The sequence below is a fragment of the Bufo bufo genome, chromosome 8 (genome assembly GCF_905171765.1).
Source record: "Bufo bufo chromosome 8, aBufBuf1.1, whole genome shotgun sequence".
NCBI classification, from domain to species: Eukaryota; Metazoa; Chordata; class Amphibia; order Anura; family Bufonidae; genus Bufo; species Bufo bufo.
In genome coordinates this window covers 27,850,229-27,854,916 of record NC_053396.1, presented here as the reverse complement: position 1 = coordinate 27,854,916, position 4,688 = coordinate 27,850,229, and positions in this window count along the sequence as shown.

Below are 4,688 nucleotides of genomic sequence, written 5' to 3'. Positions count from 1 at the left end.
TCACTATGGCGAAATACATATACAAACGGAAAATGCAAATGTGATCGCACACTACATCCAGCACTCTGCCCTCCATGCTGGATGAGACATTGGTTTATATTTTGGCCAAAGCATAGTAAGCCACTCACCGCGTCAAGGCTGTCTCATGAGTGGTCCCTAACTCTTGTTCCTACCTGTTCATGGGCCATGACAGCCACATAAAATCCAGGGAATGCAGGTCAGCATGCAAGGCTGGTTTTAAAGTCAGTATAAAACTGAGTCTGCTTGTATAGAACCTACCATTAGCCATCTGGCTCCAGGAGAAGTATATGGTAGGTTCAGCATGCATGTTGGTACTTGCATCCCTGGATCCGATGAAAGCTGTAATGGCACCGGACGGGGTTACAAGCAAAGTGTACTTGGCTTGCATGCTGACCTGCATTCCCTGGATTTTATGTGGCTGTCATGGCCCATGAACAGGTAGGAACAAGAGTTAGGGACCACTCATGAGACAGCCTTGACGCGGTGAGTGGCTTACTATGCTTTGGCCAAAATATAAACCAATGTCTCATCCAGCATGGAGGGCAGAGTGCTGGATGTAGTGTGCGATCACATTTGCATTTTCCGTTTGTATATGTATTTCGCCATAGTGATCTGCACCTGCAGCAGGTTGTGCTGACCCAACCCCTTATTTTTTTCTTTGTAGTATATATTGGAGGCGTGGCGATCTCCTTGGAGTCATTGCACACCTGACCAGTTAATCTGTCCTTGAGGCTGGTTTTAAAGTCAGTATAAAACTGAGTCTGCTTGTATAGAACCTACCATTAGCCATCTGGCTCCAGGAGAAGTATATGGTAGGTTCAGCATGCATGTTGGTACTTGCATCCCTGGATCCGATGAAAGCTGTAATGGCACCGGACGGGGTTACAAGCAAAGTGTACTTGGCTTGCATGCTGACCTGCATTCCCTGGATTTTATGTGGCTGTCATGGCCCATGAACAGGTAGGAACAAGAGTTAGGGACCACTCATGAGACAGCCTTGACGCGGTGAGTGGCTTACTATGCTTTGGCCAAAATATAAACCAATGTCTCATCCAGCATGGAGGGCAGAGTGCTGGATGTAGTGTGCGATCACATTTGCATTTTCCGTTTGTATATGTATTTCGCCATAGTGATCTGCACCTGCAGCAGGTTGTGCTGACCCAACCCCTTATTTTTTTCTTTATAATACAAATTCTAACAGTCTATTCAGTAGGACTATCAGCTGTGTATCCACCTGACTTCTCCTCAACGCAACTGATGGTCCCAACCCCATTTATAAGGCAAGAAATCCCACTTATTAAACCTGACAGGGCACACCTGTGAAGTGAAAACCATTTCAGGGGACTACCTCTTGAAGCTCCTCAAGAGAATGCCAAGAGTGTGCAAAGCAGTAATCAAAGCAAAAGGTGGCTACTTTGAAGAACCTAGAATATGACATATTTTCAGTTGTTTCACACTTGTTTCTTATGTATATAATTCCACATGTGTTAATTCATAGTTTTGATGCCTTCATAGTCATGAAAATAAAGAAAACTCTTTGAATGAGAAGGTGTGTCCAAACTTTTGGTCTGTACTGTATATATATATATATATATATATATATATATATAATTATTATATAATTATATTAATTAATATTTAATTATTATTGCCGGTAGAAAAAAATTACCGGCAACGGCACTAAATTACCGGCTTGGCTGGTGAGTTACTGGCCGGGTGGCAACCCTAGCAACAGGTCAGCCGGTTTCATAGGTACAAATGCCCATGTAGTACAAAGAATGATGTGATCCCTGACTGAGACTGGAATCACAAGTTTAGTCCATTTTTGGAAATGTGGTTGGTTGCACGCAGCGCGATAGAACCGCGAAGAGATATGGGAACGGCCATCATTAAAAACTCCCAATAAACACAGAGAGCGTTCAATCTCTGCTGGACAGACTGTGAACCTCAGAGACAAGAAGTGATTGTAAAGGCAGGAATGCAGGAAGCAGCCATGATTGATACTGTCACTTGTAAAAGAGCACTTTGAAAATTAACCATTACTGCCCCGGGCGTCCTGGCTGGAATAGCCATAGCATATCTAACGGGAATACGTCATCAGAAAATGACCTATTGTTTAAATCAAGTTTTTTATGTTTAATGTATTTTTAAAGAATTTTCATGATGTTATTTTTAATTTTCCATGTCAATATCTACCGTATTTTTCGCCCTATAAGACGCATGGCGCGCGGGGGGGGGGGGGGGGGGGGGGGGGGAATAGTGCGTCTTATGGGGTGTATATAGGGAAAAAGAAAATGTCTGGAGCTTTGCTTATTGCGGTACCTTCCTGCCGCTGCAGTGAAAGAGCCGGCCGCGCTGCGGGTGCTGGAGGGAAAAGGCGGAGCGCGCTGCTGTGCTGGGAGGCAGGGACCCGGCGCAGCTACATGTGGTTGGATGCAGGGGCTGGTCGCCTCTGCGGGTGTTTTGCAATAGGGGCCGGCCGCAGAAAGTGCTGGGTGGTAGGGACCGGCCGGCCTGAAGTTGCGATGATATGGTGGAGGAGGACGGTTGATGGAAGCGCGGGAGCAGGCAGACGAGGGACGGAGCAGACTTCCCTGTCACACATCCCTGCTCCGCCTCTCAGTCTTCACACGTTCCTGCTCCTGGCTACCTGCACTGTGAGAGCTGTGCCCTGCGTGCTGTTCCCTGCCAGAAAGTGATCCATAAGGTACCCCTAATCACCCCAATCCTAATAAAGTGACTAGAGATGAGCAAATTTCATATTTTGAAATTCGTTCACGATTCGTTTGGTGGTAAAAGCAGAATTGCGTTAGGGATTCCGTTACCACGGACCATAACGCAATTCTATAACGGAATGCCTTTAGAGGCATTCCGTTATTCACTTTGTCATAATAGAAGTCTATGGCCTTCATAACGGATCCGTCCCGTTACCGTTATGCAGGGGAGTCAAAAATTATTTTTTTTCCATTTTCACCCTCTAAAACCTAGGTGAGTCTTATAGGACGAAAAATAAGGTATATTTAAACAAAAAACATAAAATCCTGCAGTTTTCACACTGGCCACAAAGCCTAATAATAGGCGGCACTTCTTGGTCTGTACAGATCACTTTACTGCAGTTATCTGCTTATCTGTCATCCCAAACCTGCCTGTAATGATATCACCTCTGTGTATAGAAAAGACCGGATCCGCCATTCACAATAAGGGCTCATGCACACGAACGTATTTTCTTTCCGTGTCCGTTCCGTTTTTTTCGCGGACTTCAATGGGTCCGTGTGCATTCCGTTATATTTTTTAGGAGTTAAATATCAATGTAATATTATGTTGGCAATATATGTGGTAGCATTTAGAGAAGTATTCTTTGCATGCTGTATATCATTTTCAGAACTGTGCATGTGCGATCACCTCAGTGAGGTGGACTGAGAAATAAGCAAAAGAACAAACAGCAGGTGGCGCTATACAGGTACATTTTATAAAATTAATGGCTATACTACATTTTTAATTAAATTAAATTTTTTATTGATTACATTTTTTGTGGGACAACATAAAATCGACTGTTAAAGGACAAGACACTACCTAAGACTCCCATTTCTTAGGTAGACCTATGGACAAGAACAACAAAAGGAAACTAAAACCAATTTTTGGGTTATATTTGGTTATATTTTTTGGGGAGTTAAATATCAGTGTAATATAATATATGTGGTAGCATTTAGGGGAGTATTCTTTGCATACTGTATATCATTTTGTCAGTATATGGCAGTATTATGTGGCCTGTATGAAGCAACATACCTTTTGCACTATATGGCGGTATGATGGGATTATATGTGTCCACTTTGCTTGTTTCCCAAAGCTTCATTTTCTATAAAACTAGGGGGTAAATGCGACCTCTGTATCCCTTGCTACATCGCCACAGGCCACTATTACAGAAGACTATCATACCGCCACACTAACATCAAGAGCGCTGGATGAAAAACTGCCAGCATCCTGTCAGAGTGAATTATACTCATCTCCTTTTATACGTTCTCCACACAGAGGCCAAGGTATTCCGGGGTCTCGCCAGACTCCCATTAATTAGACCATTTGTCATAGGACAGTCCTATGTTCCTGTACACAAAGGGCTGCACTATCGTACACGGCAGGCACGGGGTAGGGTCCATGTGAATAGAAGACCTGGGCCCTCTGCCTCCATATTAAGGATTGTCGGGAGGAGGCGCATGAGAGACACAGACATGGAGAAATTTATCAAAACTGGTGTAAAGGAGAACCGGCTTAGTTGCCCATAGCAACCAATCAGATTCCACCTTTCATTTTTCAGAGCTCCTTTGGAAAATGAAAGGTGGATTCTGATTGGTTGCTATGGGCAACTAATCCAGTTCTACTTTACACCAGTTTGGTAGATGACCCCATGAGTTTTTTGGCGCATGAAAAAACCTGCAAAAAAACACACACATCCCCTTAGGGTAGGCTTGCCACCTTTCCCAACAAAAAATACCCGGCCAAGTTAAGGGGGTGTGGTTGTGGGGCGTGGCTTAACATGGGGTGTTAAGTCGCTATCATACTGTGGCTCCCAATAATATTAATGCCCCCCATTAGTGCCCCCAGTAATATTATTGCCCCCATTAGTGCCCCCAGTAATATTAATGGCCCCATTAGCGCCCCCCAGAATTAAT